The sequence below is a fragment of the Monodelphis domestica genome, chromosome 8 (genome assembly GCF_027887165.1).
Source record: "Monodelphis domestica isolate mMonDom1 chromosome 8, mMonDom1.pri, whole genome shotgun sequence".
Classification (NCBI taxonomy): domain Eukaryota; kingdom Metazoa; phylum Chordata; class Mammalia; order Didelphimorphia; family Didelphidae; genus Monodelphis; species Monodelphis domestica.
Window position 1 is genome coordinate 180,394,232 of NC_077234.1, and position 22,545 is coordinate 180,416,776.

General features: G+C 38.0%; 1 long non-coding RNA gene across 1 annotated transcript; it reads left to right on the forward strand.

The window, feature by feature from the left end:
• The first annotated feature begins 6,163 nt into the window (after positions 1-6,163).
• LOC103104542 (uncharacterized) lies at positions 6,164-20,751 on the forward strand. The gene is made up of 3 exons (XR_471339.2): positions 6,164-6,460; positions 12,608-12,712; positions 16,999-20,751. It is a non-coding gene; the product is annotated as an uncharacterized LOC103104542 (long non-coding RNA).
• The last annotated feature ends 1,794 nt before the right edge of the window (positions 20,752-22,545 follow it).

Genomic DNA, 22,545 nt, shown 5'->3' on the forward strand with positions numbered 1-22,545 from the left:
ATTTTGTGTATGGGGAGATATGGTTGAGCTAGAAGGCTACTCAGTGGATCTTCAAATCATACAAAATAGACATCTGCTTCCCCATCTACATAGAAGTTTCCTCATGGGGTTAGTCTAGTATGCTGCCTGTGTGAGATAAAAGCCAATCACACTTCCAATTTGTTCTACATATTGGAGGCATCTAAAGGTCAGGACTCCCTGCCACTACTATTACTTCTCTGCCAGTCTTACTATAGCTTTGTCTTTTTCTGGGCTTATCCAATTCCTTTAGAGGTAGTCATAGAATAAACCTGCTCAGTTCAAGGTAGTTCACTCAGTTCACCGTTATCTTTAGGTTGTATAGTTGGAAATTCTTGAACCCCTAAAAACTACATTACCCAAAATTCCTTTCTGTATTACCTAGAATCCTTTTCCCTTTTCCTGTGTCCTCACATTTGCATGATTGCTTATAAGTTGGCTGTAACTCCTCCCTCTTCCATTCTTCTTTCACAAGTGGGCTGTTAGCACCTTTTTTAGCTAGTTCTTTTTGTTTTTACTTTTATTATTATTAATAAAACTTTTAAAATATAATACTTAGCTATTGAATATGAATTTTAAAGTCCACAAGGTCTGATGTCCCGTTATTTCAGTGGGATCCAACTCTTCATGACCCTGTTTGGGATCTTCTTGGCAAAAATGTTAGGGTGGTTTGCCATTTTCTTCTGCAATTCATTTTACTGAGGAAGAAACTGAGGCAAACAGTTAAATGATTTGCCCAGGGTCACACAGTTATGAGTGTCTGAGACTGGTTTTGAACCGAAGTCTTCCTGACTTCAGGTCCAAGACTGTGCCACCTATCTGCCCCATCTTTGAGGTTTTTTCACCAGTTACCAAGGGAAACAATGTAGGTGATAACTATAGACGCCTCCCTCATACAACATCCTTGAGTGCCAACACTCCCTAACAGACAGAATCGCTCTCCCCTACACAGCTGATGCTTTTCTATAGGTTTTTCACCAGCTGCAAACTGGCATTTATAAAATAGACGAAATTGTGTACCTCCCAGGGACAGGGTGGGAATAAAAGAAACGCAAATCAGAAGTGTTTTCAGTTCTCCCCCACACTGCCTAGTTTCTCCATTTTCAGGAAGAAAGCTTCTACCCCAAGAAAACACAAAATAGACTTATTCCAAGACTAAGGGACATGTTCTGAGCATTATTCCCCAAATACATAAGGAACAGCTCAGAGCTCTCCTCAATATTCCTCCAGCAACAGCCCCAAAGAACTCCAGGAGCAATTTGCTAGCATTATTGCATTAGTGGCTTGCTTTGTTTCTCAGAAGAGCTCTGTGTTTTGTTTGGAGTGTTTTCTTCTTACAGGCCAGGAGCTGTGCTGTAGATTTTCTGAGGAGCTCGATGAATACTCTTTCTGTCAATCTGAAATTGTGTGGTGGGTGGGTGCCCCCTCCCAATCTCTTTTTCATTAAACCTGACAAGTGGGGGGGGGGATGAAAAAAAGAAAAGAACAAATCCAGCATCACAGGATGCTAAGAAAATGGCTTCTATTTATAGCCTAGTACATTTTCAGACATGTAAACACCTCTGTTAATCGCAGCCCCTGCAGCAAGGCCCTAGGGATTATAGAATTGCCCTGGAAAGCTGGCAACCATATATGGCATGCCAATAGAAGACTTGACAAGGCTAATTGCGTTCCAAGTTGTTTTCAGCACCAGTGGGAAATGAGGTCTGTGTCCTGCCTGCACAAAAGGAGCAGCGGTGGGCTGTGTGGGGACCTACATTCCCTGTCAGAGGAAATAGGATCTGGTAGTCAAGACAAGTGATAGTGTCTTTGCCCTAAGGAATTTTACATAACAGAAATTAGCTGGGAGGAGAGAAGGAGGGAGAGAGGAGACAGATGGAGAAAGATGAAAGAAGGCGGAGTACAGGATCAGCCAATAGGAACAAGCCTCGAAAGAAATTAACAAGTGGAAAGAATCTTCTTTGTCCCAAACTTGTTAAATGGTCATAATTTTCTCAAAGGCTACATGACGCACTGAAGTGCCTTGTTTATCCTCTTTGTGGCTTCAAGGGTTTCCAGAATCTGCCCTCATGTGAATGGAAAATTGAAAAACCTCCCTTTTCCCTCATGGCCATCAGAAAAGGATCATGTTATGGGTAGATGATATGACCATGGTGCTAGGGGAGATCAAAATGGCCACCATCACTAATGGTATCTTTCCTCGCCTGTAGTCAGCTTCCCCATCTCAGTTATTTTTCTGTCCCAGGCTCTTTTTCAGCAGTGAAATGGGAGTATCACACTCAGATTCTAGGAAACAGTATTGGCAACAATCTCTCTCCTTTCCCTCTCCTTGGCATAAAATATCAGCCTATATGAAGATTATCTTCTCCATAATATAAAAAGAAAAACTGCCTACTGTCCTTTCCTGAGGATTAATCAACTATAGAATGGAGAAGAAAAAACATTTGAAGAGTAAACTTTAGATCTTATTGCTTAGGTATAATAATGGTTGACCCACTCAATTCTGTGAATCCATGGAATGAAGTCAATTTTTTCCTAGATGCCCCTGTTTCTAGGAGAGAGTTTTGTTTTTGTTTCCAGGGAAGAGAGACACCTGGTGGAACATTACTTTTCCTAGTATTTGACATACCTTCTACTGGCATTGGTTGCATGGCTTTTCGATTTGAGTTTGTTTGATGATTCTCATAATATTAAAATGCAAATCTAGATTCTGTTTATTCTCTAAAATATTATAGGAATGGAACCAACCACCATATCTCAATATTTTTTAAGTTTGATTATATCAGTATGGAAGCTCCCACTACAATGCAGACCCCAAATTCTCCATACTTTGGTAGACTAGATGATTTTCATCTGTTTCTCTGAACATAATGAGCTTGGTCATCAGAGAACTCACGTAGCCCATTTCCAGACCCATACTTGAAGAATGAATCAGAGTATCCTAGTTTAAATTTTATCTCTGCCCCTTATTCCCTGGTTAGTCATTTAATTTCTGCCTGTGTCAGTTTTCTCATCTGTAAAATGAGGAAATTAGAAAAACTGGCCTTAAAGGTCTTTCCTATCTTTAACATTCTATTACTCTATATATCCAAGGCAAAGAGATTCTTAGTAGGTCAAAAGAGGGACCTTTTCTGTAGGCAAAGGAGTCGGTGTGTTTCTGCATGGAGCACTAGGAAGGCTTCAGTGAAATTTCCCCAAAATTTTTATATCACATATTGCTACCAATTAAAATTAATTCTCCTATTTAAATTTCTTCCTCTTTACCTAAGACTTTGAAATTTGTTTAAATAAAAACACCAATGGAATGTGCTAAAATTCTTATTTAAACCTTTGGATGAACAAACATCTAAGACTAGGCATTGGGGGAAGGGAGACAAGCAAAAATAATATGGGGTACTTTAGAGAAATGACTTCTACACTGGGGAGAGAGGATGGTAAAGGCTGAGATGGTAGTGCAAAAGGCAAATTGTGCTTATGCAATTTGGCTTTCATCACTGCAGCATTTGTTTCCTCATATGCAGGTTTTTTCTTTTCTTTTTTTTTCTTTTTCCTTTTTTCTTCTCTTTCTTTTGTACTCCCAGTACTTAGCACAGTGCCTGGAACATGTTAATTGCTTAATAAATGCATATCAACTTGATTTCATTTGAAAATTATGTAACAGTATAAGATCTAGGTTTGGAAGAGCTGGGTTTGGATCCTAAGTAGCTCAGCAAATGGGACAATAAATGGAAGAAATGCCTTGCACACTTTAACCCATCATGTAAATGAGTTATTATTATTTCTGTTACTGCTATCTCTATGAGCTTTCACAGGTCACTAAACCTCTCAGTTTCCTATATGAAAATGAAGGGATGTGACCAGGTGATATCTAAAGTCCAAATTCTATCAACTATGAACCTACATGAAGATATGTTTACCAACCCTAACATTTTGAAACATGTACTTAACCAATATCTTTGGCATCCTTTCTTGTTTTAAAATGTGGCCAGAAATACAAATAGGAAGTAGTCACTCTGAAAATTAATTAGTAACTCTTTAAGAAATGTAAAGTTCCAAGATTCTTAGAGCACAATATCTAGGTCAATCTGTGATATCATAAAAGGATATGATTCTAATACATCTTCAAATTAGTATCCTATTCAGTGACTAGTATATATACATATATATATATATATATATTTGTATAGGTCTTTTAGGGTTACTTGGATACCAGAATAATAATGGATCCATCTCTCTGATATCCTTTGTTTCACTACTAAACTGCCTCATGTGAAACCTTATATGTACTTTTCACACACAAGCTATATTGATAATAGGCTGCAACTGGCCAATATGGCAGCAAAGTAAAATGATAAATGTTGGAGGGGATGTGGCAAAATTGGGATACTAATATACTGCTGGTGGAGTTGTGAATTGGTCCAATCATTCTGAAGGGCAATTTGGAACTATGCACAAAGGGATTTAAAAGAATACCTACTCTTTGATCCAGCCATAGCACTACTGGGTTTGTACCCCAAAGAGATAATAAAGAAAAAGACTTGTACAAAAATATTTATAGCTGCACTCTTTGTGGTAGCAAAGAATTGGAAAATGAGGGGGTGTCCATCAATTGGAGAATGGCTTGATAAATTGTGGTATATGTTGGTGATGGAATATTATTGTGCTGAAAGTAATAAAGAACTGGAGGGATTCCATGTGAACTGGAACGACCTCTAAGAATTGAGGAGGAGTGAAAGGAGCAGAACCAGGAGAACATTGTACACAGAGACTGATACACTGTGGCACAATCAAATGTAATAGACTTTTCTACTAGCAGCAACACTATGACCCAGGACAATCCAGAGGAATTTAGGATCAAGAACACTATCCACATCCAGAGAAAGAACTGTGGGAAAGGAACTGCATTAGAAAAATATGTAATCAATCATGTAATGCAATAGGGATATTATTGGGGTTTTGATGTTAAAGGATAGTGCTACTACAGATATGAATAACATGGAAATAGGCTTTGAACAATGATACATGTATAACCCAGTGGAACTGCTTGTTGGATTTGGGAGAGGGGGGGAAAGATTGGGGTGGGAGGATCATGAATCATGTCACCATGGAAAAATAATTTAAATGAAAAAGGGGAAAAAAGATAATGGATTGCAGCCTATTTATACCCACTGTATATCTCTCCATTTTTCTTAGGGTCACTTGGATTTTTTTTCCAACTTGTTATATTTCATGATTGTAATAAGGGGATTTGGAGAAGAGTTGGTGATGGTGGGGAGAAAGAGGGAATAGGGGTGAGAGGGAATGAAGAGATTGTTTTCTCCCTTCCTTCCTGGGGGTGATAAGCCAGATCCTGTCCCCTTGCAAAGGGAGTATGTCTCTGGGGAGTTGTTTTCTGGGTGATGGAGAACAAGAGACTAGAGAGGGAATGCTTCAGTGAGATGGCAAGATGCCTCCCTCAGAGGAGCCCAGGGCTCCTGAGGTCCAATCTATCCTTGCGAGACAAGATAATTTCTTATGCCTCTGCTTCCCTCAGGGACATTAACTGTCAGCCTGCTTCAGGGTCTTAGGACTACTCAATTGCCAAGGAAAGATGTCAGTTCCTTGGGTCAGGCAATCTTGAATCCCTGGGATCTGTAAGTCAACTCTCTTTTGGGGAGAGGTGTGACCCTCCTCAAATCTTCAATCCCCTTAATTATGTTGTTTAGAGACTGACCCAAATCTAAATCTTAAATGTCAGGTAATTTAATGGGGTTTAAGCAGGGAAGGGGTGGCAAAGATATCCAGTAGGAAAGTGGGTAAACAGGAAAGCCCTACAGATTATCCCCTCTAGCAGATTGGCCCTTCAAAGCCTAAGAGTTCAAGGCTTCTCAGCCTTGACCCTTCTTTCTTGCCAACTGCCCATTAGTCCCGACTCTCAAGCTAACTAAGTCTTGAAAATGTAAGTCCAGGGACAGGTAAGGGAGAGAGAGACAGAGAGAGAAATCCTAGGAAAAAAAGTCTGTGAATGGCACCCTTCAAAAGTCCCAATCCATAATCCCACTGAGGACTTTAGACTGTTGTCACTGAGAGTCTTATGGAGGTATTCAGGGGTTCCAAAGGGACAGTAGATCTCCAAAGAAATAGGCTTCTTCTCAGCTTAGAGAATCCACTCTCTCCTCTGCCTTCCCCAAGCCAGAAGTGAAGATTCCAGGCAGATCTTCAAGCTTCTGATTCTCTCTTAGAATTCTCAGTTTTTTCTTCTTCTTGGCCTTCCCCCACTCTCTTCAGCTAGTCTCTCTCAGAGACTGTTCTCTCCTTGATGAAGAATGTCTCTTCTCCCATCTTACATGATACGAGGCCATTTGACATCATCAAAGTCCTTTGGTACTAAATCACTGGATTTTAGTTTCAGAGAACAGATGAGGATCTTTGAAATTACTATGCATTCACCAGATAAAGCCTGGTAAGATCTCTTTCTTCTCTATAATTTTAGCCCCTGTTCATGGTGGGGCAATGAATATCAGGAACACCTGACTTCAAATCCTGCCTCCGATGCTTTACTAGCTATGTGACATTGGCCAAGTCATAAAAACTGTTTCAATTTCCTCATCCATAAAATAGGGATAATAATATTACCTACTTCATGGGTTTGTGAGGATAACATGAAATAATAAATATAAAGCATTTTTGCTACTTCAAAAAACTATTAAAATGATAGTAATTATGTTGTCATTATTATTGTTATTCTTATTGTCACCTCCAATGACTCTTCCAGATTTATTTTCTGATGAACCAGCTCAGGGACTCTCTTACAGTCTGGATAACAGACATTCTTCACCCAGATGAGATAATTATTTTAAATAAAGTACTTGTCCGGCTTTAAAATATTATATGAAGGCTGCTACTTGTTGTCTACTTAACTTTTCCTGTAGGAACTCCAACAAGTTCTGTTGCTGGCAGGAATGCTAAATGAACGCCAAGGGTTTTCTTGTTGACAAGAACAAGTTTGAGGAATCAATATAAGAATTTAGAACCCAGACAGAGATCAAGAGTTCTGATGTCTACACTTTACTTTTTAATTCTTGTCCCCATATTTTTTGAATGCCCAACAAGCACAATATGGAAAGTGAGCACTTCGTTGTCCTAGAACTCCAGAATTCCTGAGGAGCTTTTTGGGGTAGAATCCTCAAAATGATTTGGGGGAATTTAGCCTGAAGTTAAGGGATTTAAAAAGAACTTTCTAAGCACTGATAGATGGTTAGAGACAGAAATCATAAGTGAGAAGCAGAAGAATGAGTTCAAAAGATAAACTTAAACTTTCCCTGAGGCTTCTGATGGTTTTTGTTGCCTACCAGACTGGGTTCCTCCCATTTGTTATTCATTAACTTGTAATTTCACTTCTATAACCCATATTTAATATTTTTCATTCCTATTTTATTGTCAAAGAATCACATTTAGAGCTACAAGGGACCTTAGAAGACATCAAATACAATCCTTTCATTTTTCAAATTTTAAACAACTTGTTTAAAAAAATAACTTTCCCAAGGTCATATAGCTAGTAAGAACTTTAGGCAGGATTTCAAGTGGGATGTACCTCTAGGTGGCTAAGCGGATAGAGTAGATACTAGGTAGGTGACTCTGGGCAAATCGCTTTACCCTGTTTGCTTCAGGTTCCTCAACTGTAAAATGAACTAGAAAAGAAAAACGACTCCAGTGTCTTTGCTCCTAAATGGAGTCACAAAGAGTTGGACACAACTGAAAAATGACCAAATGACAAAATTCCTGACTTTTGTCCTGTGCCCTATCCACAATAATACAATGACTTACTGTTTTCAAATAGCAAAAATCTCTGTGTCTATCCTAAAGCATTCTTATTTCCACTGCAGGAAAGAATCAGTTGTAAAGGATCTGATTTTCTCTCCATTTGGCCTTAAATCATACACAATGAAATACACACGATTTATGATGACATCCCAATGTGTACTATGTAGATAAACAAAAAGTCGCCACTTCAGCACAGGCCACTCTCAGGAAAACTAGGAGAGATCTTAATTCCTTGTTCTCTTAACAAGGAATAACAACAAGAAAGGATAACTATACATAGACTAAGTGGTCCCCATAGAATATTAAGATCTCATTTATCCATCCTGAAGAATTTTTATTTTCCTATAACCAAGCAGCATTCCCTAAAAGAAAAGAGAATCTGAATCCATGAACTCACCCTATGGTAGCCATTTACTCTGGCCTGTAAGTAGCCAGATTGTAGCTAATTGTTATGGGCAGAACAGTTAGTGCCTGATCATAACTCATCATCACTAATAAATGGGGTTACCAATAAATTACAGGTGTATAGACCCCTGGACACAAAAGCCTGAGGGAAAGCTTTGCCAGTGAGTAGATTTTTCTTGGATGTCATTAAGCAGAGAGTTCTATACAGGCATTGTTCCTCCTGCTTGGAAGAGGTCAGAGAGGGATGGATGGGGAGACTTAGATAGTTATCTTTATCATCTGAGACAATTTTATCCTGCCAGTTCTGGGGTTTCTGGCTCAACTATATGTCCAACTATCCCCTGTCCAGAGGTTTGTTCCCAGCCAATTAATTCCACCATTGTTGACAATGAATGTAACACTGAATACACACAGCTGTAGAAAGGATATAGACGGGAAGGGGGGAGTCAAGAAACAGCTGCATAAACAAAATTCCATAGCATAGCGGTCTTTAACATGTAGTGAACAAATTAGTTGGGTTTTTTTCCATAAAGGAAATAAACTTTGTGGAAATTTTTATGTCTAAGTTACTGGTTCTCGAAGCATTTAAAGTAGGAAGGGAATTTAGAGATCATCTCTTTCAAGTCCTTCATTTTACAAATGATGAAACTCAGAGAAGGAGATGAATTAAGATAAATATTGTGGTATGATGGGCCAATCACAAGTTCTTAAATTTAGAGTGGGAAGAGATCTTAGATACTATCAAATGAAGTCCCTTGAAATTATAAGTAATGCCCAATCTGGTCTACCCTCCCCAACTGCCATTCACAGGTTGGTCCTCCAAGGGAGTGACTATCATAATTTAATATAATTTTAAAATATTTCATGAGTCCATACTATTAAATAGCTCAAGAGCCATCACTGGGGTATATACCCTTAAGAGTGATCCAGGTACAATTAGCTCAAAGAGAAGACGTTTATTGAAATGATATAACATGAACTAAAGTGACAAAACAGTCCATTCATAAATCTTGCTGAAATTCTCTCCCAAAACAATAAACCTGGAAATGGTGGTCATACTCTAGTAGGGAGTGGCACCATGGCCATGGAAATTTATACCTCTGGCACTGCAGGACCAATTTTTTTTTAATATCATCTTCAAGCTTCATGGGATCAGTGTATAATCTGGTCAGAACTGCCTGGGTTCCTTGAATCTGCTACTCTCTATAGCTCAACTCAACCCTCTGGACCTGTTATCTACTAGGCATGGCATCTTTTCCCACGTGTGCTTCTATGCTACAAGATACCATTATCAATAGAATAGGCATTGGAGGCGGAAGAGAGAAAGTCTTGCATAAGCATGTATACATACTTCATTCATGGAAGAGAAACAAGGAAAAAGAGGAAGGTCAGTTCCTCTCCTGATCTAAGTTCTTCATCCATAGCTTACACTTTTCAAATGCTAAAGATGACTCCTTAGGGAGACTGTTACAAAGATGGGTAGCTTGTTTTTTAAAGTAACCAAAAAGAGCTTGTGGCTGATGCCATTCCTGTAATTCCCAAGGTCATATAGGTGGCATGCATCTGAGATAAGTTCATGTCTTCTGTTTCATTGCTCTTACTATTGCACCATAAAATGCAAATCAAATCCAGCCTCAGCTAAAGAGTAGCTGGGTAGCTCTGGACAAGTCGATTAACATCTCTCTGACTCAGTTTCTTCATCTAAAAAGTAAACAAAATAATAAAACTTATCTCCCAATGATGTTGTGAAGATAAAATGGAGCCATGTTTTTTAAAATGCTTTGTAAATCTTAAAGCCCTCCATAAAAGTTAGCTATTATTATTAGTTTTGTGCTACTCTAGGGGCTCTTTCCAGGTTCTTCTACACTTGTTACATGCTTTTTTTTTTTTAATTTAGGGGATTAGCATCTAGGCAGGAAAGAACAGCTTCAGCAATTAAATAAAAGAATTAATACTGCACATTTTTCCAGATTAGCTGGAAAAAAAGATTATGCAAATTGTTTCAAACCTATGGGCTAATTGAGTAAAACATTCTTTTTGAAAAACCAGGTTTTCCTCAGTAGACTCTGTCTAGGGAAGCTAAGTGATCCACAATAGGATAATATTCACTTCCAAGAGAATTTTTTCTTCTCTTATTCCTGTATAGAATGAGGTTCAATGGTCATACTCAACCAGTCTTGGTCACTAGTCTATGGGACTTTCAAGCAACTTCTTTTTTAAAGAGTAGCTGGGCTTACTTCTCTACCCCAGCCTGTCCCACTTACTGCATTTTTGATGAATTAGAATGGAAATCTATGGTCCAGGGGAATTTCTTAGATGCTTTACCACTCACCTAAACCAAGTTCAGGAGGAAAGCTAGAAGGTTTAAAAGACTTCTCCTTTCTTTTTGTCAAGCATTTCTATAGATAAACTGGAATATATTTAACAACCGATTCACCAGAAGAAAAAATGTACACTAACCATATTTTTAAGTTTAATCTGGGCAACATTTTCTCCCTAACTTCTTAAATCTAGACAATCCACTAAATAATAAATCATTGTGCTTTGTACAAATATGTACAAATATGATTTGTAGCGTTTGCTAACTTCTGAAGTATAAATAAATACTCACACTGAAAATATAGCAATTGGCTTTTGTAAGAAAGTTAGAGCTGCCTCCAACACACCCCTCAGTATTTCCCTTTGGTAATACATATTTTAAAACTTAACTGTAATAGGAGTAGAAAAGCCCAAAGACACAGAAGCCCAAAGTCCTCATACCTTACATTTCTGATTCAAAAATACTTGCCCTGGTGTTGTAAGTTGTGCATCTTTAACGAAGGCTGACTGTGTCACACAGTACTTCCTGAAAGACAAGCTCACTTACCACATGGACATGGTCTTTATTCATATCAGAGGAAACTATAGCACATATGAAAGGGAAAATATATTCCCCTGTGTCTCCTGTAAGGTATATACAACTAAATCACAAAGACATTGAAGTAATAAATCTTCCTTTTTGTGGAAACTAAGCCAGTCACACAGTGGAATTCCTAAGGGAAGGCAGGGTGGGATAGAAAGGAGGGAAGAAGGAAAAGGAGGGGGGGTTAAATGGAGGGCAATAATTTTTTTGTCCTTCACAAAAAGCTATAAAACTGCTGTTTCCCCTATTGCTCATTCATTACTGACCATTAAATTCTATTGCAAAAGCATGTCCCCTGGGTGAATCCATCTGAAAAATAAAAATCACTAGGACAAAATGTATATTTAGAATTTAAATGATGAAGCCAAAACGAGATGTCATTTATCCTCCCTCTTAAAAAAATATTCCTAGTAGGTGATTTTTTCCTGGTAGAAGTCATATTTTTCTCCACTCTTAATCTTTTTTATCTGGTTTTGTTATTCTTATTGTTTTCTCAGATAATAGTATCCTCAAAAAGAAGAAATAGTCAATATACAATGTGTCTATATGATGCTTCTATAATGTGTTTAATCTGTGGTCCATTGCCCAAGGCTCTAAATTTATGTATGTCAGGTCCAAAACAGTGAACTCCCCTCAAAATGTCATCTTCTCTTTGGCTCCTTATTGCTTTATTTCCTACTCAAAGTTCACTTTGGAAAGTTTCTTATAAATATCTACATTCATGAGTCATTCAAATCCAGTCTTAACACCCAAGATAACAGGGTACAGACAGCTTCTATTCTATACTATAGAAAATACAGAAAACATAAAGAAATTGAGGTAGCCCATAAACACATACAGGAATTGATATATTTCTCCTAACTCTGATGGATTCTAGTTTCCACCGGGTTCTTAAAAAAAAAGAAAAAACAAATCCATTACATTACCCTATGGATGAGATTCTTACAGTAGGGAAAAGCTATTGAAGCTGGTAGATAGATAATTCCATTCCCATTGGAGTCACATAATCCCAATAATTTACAGAAACTGGAGAGCTCAAAACCCCTGTCTTTTGCTTTCCCATTTTATAGATTTGGATTGTTCATTGTCTTTCCTCTTAGGTGTCTACTTGCTCAATCCTCCTTTTTCTCAATAAGTAATCTTCCCAGGAATTGTCAAAAACTGTTCCTTCTCTGACAGAAGTCTGAATTCCAGAAACTTAAAGTTCAGAAATTCTCACCATTTTGATAATAGGTATTTATTGATCACTTTCTGGATTCAAGACAATGAAGCTAGAAAGACAAAAATAAATAGTCCATCCTCACAAGGAGATTATAATATAGTTTGGAGAGACAACAGGTCTCTCCAAAGGTGAGCCTCGGCTCACTGGGCTCTCTACTCAAATGAAGTTAGTTTGGAGAAGTCAGATTCCTTAAGAGAAGTGTAAAATCTGATTCAGAGTTCATTATATTTAAGTTTTCTTTTTCAAATTGGCTTTAGAAATGCCAGAGGATGAATCCATGACAGAAAAGTTCATTCTCCAACTTGGGTGCCAGAGGGGAGAAAGTTCTTCTGGTCTTCTTGGGTTGCAACTAATTTCTGGAGGTAAGTTCCCTTGACCCCTCCTTTAGGACTCTGTTGGGCCACAAGATAATGACATTAAAAAATAATGACATTCTTTCTAGCATTTTGTTTCCTCTTAGTTAAAAAAGAAAGAGGCAGAAGATGCGAAAGAGGTCTGACCTGTGGATGAAATGTTCTGCATTACTTTCAATCCAGTTTCCCACCTCTTCAAATTGTCATATATGTCCTGTGTACAATTATTAACAAAGGGAATCTGACAGCTATAATGCCCTTGTCTGATGTGATTAATGATAGCATAAGGTAGAGATTTAGGAAAAGGTTTTGATCCCTTTAGAGAGAGAATAGTAACACGTTGCTGATTCAGCATAGGCTGAAGTGTTTGGAGGAGGTGGCAAAGAACAGACACGTAAACTCTATGGAATCCCATAAACAAGGGAGGGATATTAATATATGTCTAAGCAAGTACACATTTTCCATAAATAAGAGAACATATGAGTAGAGAGCCATTATATGTATTTATATCTATGGAGCATAAAGGCTACAGTGTTTGGTATCAACAAGGTCTCCCTGTTCTGTACTGAATCATGCAATGCTATACTGTGTTCAGTTCATGGGTTTCCTGACTTCTCAGTAAAATGGATAAGTTTTTCAATTCTCACCCATTGGTCCCCACCTCTGCCCTTTGAAGAAAGTGAATGACTATAGAGATAATTATAGGCTCAAAATTTTAAGTATATTCCCAAGAAAATGAGGGAAAGGAGTAAAAATTGTATCAAATTTGTAAACTTGAACCAAGTAGTTTATGTCCTTGTAAAAAAGGAAATGCCAAGCATAAAAAAAATCACAATATGCTGTACAGAATGATTAGAACAAAATTCAGTAGCTTAACATCTTACTACTAGTATAGTCAGCTGAGAAGCTAATATTCAAACTTCACTGGGACATAAATGGTTTGTAAAATACTGAAGATTAGCCAAGTAAAATTTCCTCTCATTCATCTTTTCACTGCCCCACCTCTCTGCCAACTTCTCCTTTGATTCAAAACAACTCTTTCTGTTGTATAGGCATTCACTCCCTACTGCTTCTTCAGAGATGAGAAGGGGAACATGCAACCTACCTACTGTCACTTCATGCCTTTACAAAGTATAAAGTTTATGCTAAAGGAAAGAAACAGATGACAGAGAAAATAATAACAAGGGGCCCTAGTACAAACTAGGCTAGTTGAGTTTATATTCCACATGAGAAACCCACCTACCACTGTGTTGAAGTGGAGAGAGGGCTGTCTTCCACCTTTATGTAAGGTTATAACTTGTTAAAAGGAGGGCTAAACCCAAGAAGGACTGCCATCAGGAAGCAGCCTTTCTTCTATCAAGTGGGGAACCCTATGTCATAATCTTTTCTGGCTCAGCAACTGATCAAGGAACTTGACACAGCAATCAATCATGCATGGCCAGAAACCCCATTGTGGTTCCACATAATCCATTGGAATCTTGTAGAGAATATCCACACCCACTCAATATAGGGGTTAGAGGAGAGGGTCCCACTAAATTTTCACAAATGCAATATAAGTATATTTATATTATAACTTATGGGGATTTAATTTCTAAATATAATAGACATGTAATTAGCGTGGATAAAATAAAATATATTTGTATATTATATATAAAGCTTTAATAGGTTAAAATTGCATTAAACCTAACAGAGATAAGATCTTGAGGAAGGCATGAGCCAACCCTGGGCAGGAACAAACTTCTATGGAGTAATTATATTCCCTCCACTTGGAGCCCTTCCTCATACCTTATATAGAAGAAGTACTTATTCTACTGTCTCATAGAGTCACAACATGCATGAGCACATGTTTTTTTTCATGTATTATAAGGAGGGAGGCAGGGAGTCAAAATGGTGGAGAAAGTACAGAGACCTACCTAATCTCTACCAAATGACACTCCAAAATACTATAATTCCTCTAAATGAATTCTAAAGCAGCATAACCCATAGAAAGATGGGGTGAAATAATATTTCAGCACAAAACAACTTTGAAGGTTGGCACAAAAGACCTAATGCACTAGAGTGGAAGTGTGTTAGATTAAAATGGGAATCTGGTCCTTATATTAAAAAAAAAACACATTAGGATTACTTGGATAGGTAGAAGATAAGAGAGGGAGGTAGAAAAGGGCCCCTAATCTAACTTTTCCAGCAGATCCCCTGCATGGAAATTTCTTGGCAGGACGCCAAAGAAAGAGAGTGCAAACTTCCTGCTTAACCCTTTCTATAACCTCCTGACTTCTTTTGTCCTGTCCTAGCTTCTGGGTCAAGATCAGGCTCATGTCAGATACATAGGTAGTCGACAGGAGATATGTCACCTGTGGGACCCCAGAAAAAGGAAAAGGTAAATTTCCTTCCCACAAGTGGAACACAAAGCAACATGCCGAGGCAGGAGACCCCACTGAAGCAACAGGTCTTGGGCACAGCTAGAGAAGCAGCAAAGGTTTCCAGAGCTCTCAGCCACTGATGATAAGGAGGGGTGAAGTAATAACACAGAAGAAAGTTATAGGGGTGCCTTTGATAGCTCTGGGTGCAAGACTCTTGTCAACATTACCCATCTACAGATCCAGGTTACAGTCCTGGCTTTTGATCTGTGAAGATAGGATTAACTCTCCCCTTGTCTATTTTTAGCTAAACAAATCAAGAACTTAAAGTACCCCTATTTGACTCTAAGTAAGAGTTCACAAGTCACTTACTAGAGTAAGATCACACTTCCAAAGGCCACTGTCTCCCCACCTTGGGCAGTGCTAGGCAAATTGAAAGACTGAGATTGGTTCCTGTAAAGTGGGAGAGCAACAGGAAGTGACATGGAGAAAACTGCTTTAAAAAGGCCAGCCTGAGGACTGATTCATTCACTCTGCATTGGTGAATTGGACTGAAGGAGGAAATTCTTTCCTTGGATCCTGCAGTGGTGAGTGGAGTGATTCCTTCCTTGGTTCTTTCATGAGGAGACCCCCTCTGCTCATTAGTGCTTTGGTGGGACACTTCCTTCAGTGTGAGTTCTGGTGAGATTCTTCATGGTCTTAGCCTTGTGGGCACTGAAGGTTCTCAGTGGATTCTTTAGTATCTCCTGGCTCTTCAGATTTCAGCTTCCTAATGTAAAAGTTAAATTAGTTTCTACTGATAAAAATATTATATTTTATGAGGTTTAGTAAGGATTATTAGAAATCAAGGATACAAAATAATAAACTACCGGCCCATGGCTGATTAGTCAAATTGAGAACCCCTGCACTTAGTTTACTCACTACATCCTTGCAATCCCTGAGTAGAGAGGAAGAGAGCTCTTGGGAGGCAGAGAACACTTTAAATACTAATTGTGGTCTCACCCAGGTGGAGACCCAGGTGAGATTATAGGGAATTCTGGGAAGTACCAAGGACTTCTGGGGATTGAAGTCTGGGGTTCAAATCTCCATTTTTACACTAATTAGAATTTTGGATGTAATAAGGGATTATTTGAATGGTAAATGATAACTAAAGATCAGGGCTGTTAATCTTCCTTTCTCCTTTCCTCCTTTTTTCCTCCCTTCCCCCTTTCTTTCCTCCCTTCACCCTCCCTTCTTCCCTCCCCCTTTCTGATGATTCTTTTATTGATTTCTTTAAATCAACTCAGAGTGAGTTTTATGATGTCTCAAATAAAATACTCTTTCTCTTCTCTAAATTAAGTAAGGGGTTTATTGGGGGAAAGGAAAGATAAGGAATGGAAGGAAAGAGGGCTTGGGGTTCTCCTAATACTAGAATAAGTCTTAGGTTAGAAGATAGTGGAATATAGTTCAATTTGGGGAAATGGGCTGACAGGTCTGGAAGTTCAGTCACTGTATCACAACAGAGCAAATCAGATACAGTTGGACTTTTGTCCTTCTTTGTTCTGTCTCCAAAGCCAAGAGACCACCTTCAGCCTGGTCAGATTCCAAAGAGAATGTTCTCATTTTAATGACAGGTCAGTAGTCTTAGCTATTGCATCTCTGTTGCAGGCTTTTCCATTTTCTTATTTCCAAACCATTACAGGATTCTAGTGAGATTTGCTTTCAGATTTGCATTCGTGGTCTGGAGACATTAGGATTAAATTTAGGGTATTTGTAGCTAGGCAGTACATTCTGTCTCTTTATCTACATTTTTCAACTTTCACTCTTTCCACCTCTTTGCAAATAAAGCTGCTAAAAGTCATTTTGACTTAAGCTGTAATATTTTTTTTAAATCAGAGACCATAATATTACTTTAGAACTTTCATATTAGCATACAAATCTAAATTTAAATTCTTACAGATCTCAGGTGGAGAGGATCACTAGCACACACCAACACTTGTGGCTTCAAAGGATAAAGAGATCTTGATCACAGTTTCAAGGCAGAAAAGAGAGATTGGGGCTACTCACAGAACAGAGCACAGCCTGGAATAGTATTAAACACATCTCTCCTTACATCAAACCACCTTGGAGAATTGAAAACTTATAGATCCTCAAAAGTTAAAAACAAAAGTTAGTTGCATAAAGAACTTGAAGCTTAAAACAGTGCTCCCTTCACCACAGCAACAGAGTCCAAAATTGACTATTTTAATTAAAATGAAACAAAAAGGCTGGAAAATGAGCATAAGATAAAAAAGAAAAAAGAAAATGTAGGGAGTAATTTTGGTGACAGAGAAGACCAAAATAGAAACTTGGAAGAAGACATCAAAGTCAATATTCTTTGGATGCAAAGACTCCAAGAAAAATAGGAATTTCTCTCAAGCCCAAGAAGAATTAATGGAGGAGTTCAAAAGTGATTTTAGAAATAAAATAAGAGAAGTAGAAGAAAAATTGGAAAAAGAAATGAGAGTGATACAGGAAAATAATGAACAAAAGAGCCAACAGCTTGGTAAAGGAGGCATACAAAAAATACTGAAGAAGGAAGAAAATAAAACCTTAGAAAACAGATCAGTCCAATTAGTGAAAGGAATACAAAAATCCAATGAGGAGAACTCTTTTAGAAGCAGAAGTAGCCAAATGAAAAAAAAAAACCATACATAAAAATCCACTGAAGAGAAGAACTTCTTAAAAGGTAGAATTGGCTATATGGTAAAAAAAAAGAGGTACAAAAATTCACTGAGGAAAAGAACTTCCTGAAAAGTAGAGCTAAACAAATGGAAAAGGAGGTACAAAACCTCACTTAAGAAAATCGTGTCTTAAAAATTTGAATTGGACAAGTGGAAGCTTATGACTACCTGAGATATCAAGAAATAATAAAGTCAAAATAATGAAAAAAGAAAATGTGAAACATTCCATTAGGAAAACAACTGACTTTGAAAATAAATCCAGTAGAGATAATCTAAGAATTATTGGACTTACTAAAAGCCATGATGAAAAGAAGAGCTTAGACATCATCTTTCAAGAAATGATCAAGGAAAACTGCCCTGATATGCTGGAGTCATAAAGTAAAATAGAAATTAGATTCCAAGGATATTGGATATCCAAAGGATAACTCCCAAGGACATTATAGCCAAATTCCAGAACTTCCAGGTCAAGAAAAAAATATTCAAGCAGCCAAAAAGAAACAATTCAAATATTGTGAAACCACAGTCAGGATAACACGGGATTTAGCAACTTTGTAACAAATAAAAGGGTGGTCTGGCCAGAGTTATAATAAATTTTTGAAAGAGAGAGTTGGGGGGGGGAGAGAGATTTCAGCAAATGTGGTCACCTCCATGTTGCACTGCCACTTATCCACAGTCAGCCCAAGGAGTCAGTCTGTTCATGAGCAGAAATAAAGAGAGCTCTCTCCTTCCCACATTCCCATTTTAAACCCCACTAGCTCCTCCCTCAGTGGCAGACATTGCACGTTGATTCTCACAGTGATACTGACTCTCACAGTGATGCAGATGCTCACACTGATTCCAGGGGATGCTAGGTCATTAAGATATGTCATTACTCTATAATACCCACCACTGGTGTGCTGCAGGATGGAGGTATTTTACTTCACACAGATTTTACAATAAAGGATAACAGGGCCTGGAATACAATATTCCAGAGGGCAAAAGTGCTAGTATTTCAACCAAGAATCAATTACCAAAAAAAAAAAAAACTGAACATAATCCTTCAGAGAGAAAAAAATGGATATTCAATGAAATAAAGGACTTTCAAGAAATTCTGATGAAAAGACCAGTGCTGAATGGAAAATTTGATTTTCAAATACAAGACTTAAGAAAAGCATAAAAAGGTAAATAAGAACAAGAAATCAAAAGATATTCACAAAGGATAAACTGTTTATATACCTACATGGGAAGATGATTCTGTCATTCCTAAGAACCTTATCATTATTAGGAGCAGCTGAAAGGAGTAGATAGATTAGATAGATAGATAGATAGATAGATAGATAGATAGATAGATAGATAGGGGGCAAAAGTGCAAATTCAATATGATGGGATGATATTAAAAAATAAAATTTAATGTATTAGATAGATAGATAGATAGATAGATAGATAGATAGATAGATAGATAGATAGATAGATAGATGAGGGAAGCTAGATGATGGAATAAATAGACTACTAGGTCTGGAGTCAGGAAGACCTAATTATAAATCTGGCCTCAGACACTAGCTGTGTGACCCTGGTCCAGTCACATAATCCCATTTGCCTTAGTTTCTTCATTTATAAAATGAGAAAAGGAAATAGCAAAACACTCCAATATTTTTACCAAGAAAAAAGCCAAATAAGGTAAAGTGACTAAACAACAAGAACAATGACATTAGATATATAGAATTATATTATTAGCAGCAGATGAAAGGAGTATACATAGATGGGGGCAAAAGTGCAAGTAGAGTATGATAGGATGATATTAAAAATAAAATTTAATGCATTACATATAGATTTAGATATATGAGAGAAGCTCAGTGATGGAGTAAATAGATATATAGAAAATAAATGCAGATACAAAATAGATACTAGGTGATGGAGAGCAAGGGAAAGGAGAAAGAAGTAAGAGCAAATGAGGACCAGAAAAATCGAAAGTATAAGGTGTCACTTGAGCTAATCCATAAAGGAAAACAGGAATTCTAAAAGACAGATATAAAATGGGAGAAGATTCCAGGCATGGATGACAGAGAAACGACATAAAGGCTGGAAAATGCATGGAAGGAAGTAATGTACCAGGTATAGAAAGTATGGTTAGGTCCAGAGTCAGTTTAGGGAGGACCTTAAAGGTAAAGCTGAGAAATTAGGTTGCTGCTGGTGGCAAAGTGATTGAAAAGGAAACAGTCAAGAAATCTAGAGAGTGGGTCATGTTGGGAGTGATGTGAGCAGGACCAGAGACCCTCTTGAAATGAAGTCAATAGTCAGTAGACCTTGACCATGACCACAGTCCATCCAACAACAGGGAGAGCCAAACAATTCATATTGAGAGCAGACCCTATTGCCAAACAAAGGCTCACACATGTTCACTATAGCTCTAAACCTTGAAGGATCATTGGAGTCCAGTTAGTTTAAATCTCTCATTTTGCAGATTAGGAAATGGAGGCCCACAAAGAAAAAGTGACTTGATCTAAATGACAAAAAATAGAATCCATGTCATCTAACTCCAAAGCCAGCATTCTTTCAACTGTACCAGTTGACTCTCAAATTTCCTGCAAAAAAACTAATAACAATTACAAATCCAACTGCTTAAGTAGTAAATAAGTTTCAAAATTGAACTTGAAAAAGAAATTGCTATATTCTCCCCTACTGGGATCTTTTTTTTTTTGGTCCTATGGGTCAAAACAGGTCTAGAGTGAAATGAAACACTATCCAGGAATGTTTAGCAACATCATTTACCAATTCCAAGCAGCAGAGAAGAAGAGAATCCTCAGTTGCAAATACAGGGGATTTTAAATCTGGACAGAGTACAATTACTCAAACTGAAGCCCAGCCAAGGCTAACTAACACCTCAACGCTTAGGAGAGATTGCCCAGTGACCTTCACTGGCTGTCAGTCATCAGAGTTCTGAGCTTCACATGGCATTTGAAAGATAGCACCTCTAATGGAGTAAAACAACTGTCCTATGTAAAAAAAAAAACATGCTCAGGAAAAGGGGGGGGGGAGGAAAGGAGGCATAAAATGCAATCCGGAGTATAGCTTCCTGTGTGGCAACAAACTCTTCCCTAAGTACCAGGTTGTCAACAGCATCACATCCTGTCACAAAGCAGCAGGTCTCAGGTATTTATTTGGCAAGAAGGAAAACAATGCTAATTTATCAGCTTCTTTAATTTACTATTAATTATCCACAGGTGGCTCATCCTGGGGAAGTTTAACATTCTAGACTGGATTCCCCCCCCACCTCATCCCCCATCTGTCTGGGATATTTCCTCCCAAGGTCACTGGGTATATGCAAACTGATTCTACCATCAGGTAAAGAAAAATTAATAGAAATGAACATACTTCCCAAAAGAAATAAAGGCAATTATGATTTGGGGGAGTATTCATTGTTTTATATGGCTAATATATATCTGACTGACTGTACCACAGGGTTGTGTGGGAAAAGGAGCTATTCTCTTTTAATATTTTGAAAAGGAAAAGGAAAATAGGGAATCATAATCTGGAAATTTGCTCTAGTTTTCCAGGATGATATTGACTTCTTTGAAAGATAGCATGCCCTTGGTCCTTTCTTGCTTTAGTGATTTCAAGTCAAGGCATATGACATTATCTCCTCCAAAATTTTAATTTTTTTTAAACCCTTACCTTCTGTCTTGGAGTCAATACTGTGTATTGGCTCCAAGGCAGAAGAGTGGTAAGGGCTAGGCAATGGGGGTTAAGTGACTTGCCCAGGGTCATACAGCTGGGAAGTGTCTGAGGCCAGATTTGAACCTAGGACCTCCCATCTCTAGGCCTGGCTCATAATCCACTGAGCCACCCAGCTGCACCCTCAAGATTTTAGTTTTTAAGCCATATCATGATATTAGAATAAAATGTCCCCATGACTCTTTAAGGGAAGGGAATTTGTTTCCTTAGCCCATTCACACAGAGGCTAGTTGCCTGCTACAGGCTATGATGAATTAAGTTCACTACTTTGACATATGAACCACATTCATCTAAGACTTCTAGGAATTGGATTTAAATCTGATATTGCATAAAAAGTGTCAGAATTCCAGTTCAAATTCTGCTTCTATTAGACCTTATTTTTATACAGTCAACTGCAAATGTTTATCATACTATTTGAAGTTCAAAGATTTGTGCAGCAGCAATTAACTGTTTTACCTTGCCTAAGTCTATTTTAAAATTCTAATTTCAGTCAGGAGATTTTCCAATTGGCCAATTAACTGTTTTATTTGTTATTGGTCATACAACCCAAGCAGTAGCTATTATGTTCTATTGACCCATTCTCGCCCCTGAAAGAGGACTAAGGAGACATATAACACAGATACAAAACAACAACAACACTCAAATGGGGTGCAGTTTGACTCAATGCAGCCTTCAGACTGGAAAGAATGACTCATTTATATAGCTTTTATACCTGATCTAGGGCTTTCAGCCATAGCTAGACTCCGTGCTCTGCTGCTTTTTTGATTGGGGTGTTAAGCCCTCTTTGATCTCACTCTTAGTCTCCAGGGACACAGCACCATCCTTCACATCCTGTGGAATCAAGTCCCCCTGGATCTTTAAGCACTGGATGTTCAGACCATTCTCTGGAATCTCAGGAAAGAGTATTAGGGACCCCAGAGCCCCTGGGCCTGAGCTGTCCTAGTCTGAATGCTACTATCACAACAGTCAGTGGTTGCTATCCACTGCAGCTCTTCAGGGTTTCCAAGGTCATGGGGTTTCCTGAGGACCCTGATGTTTTCTCAAAGGAGCCCTAAAATATTGCTGCCTCTGA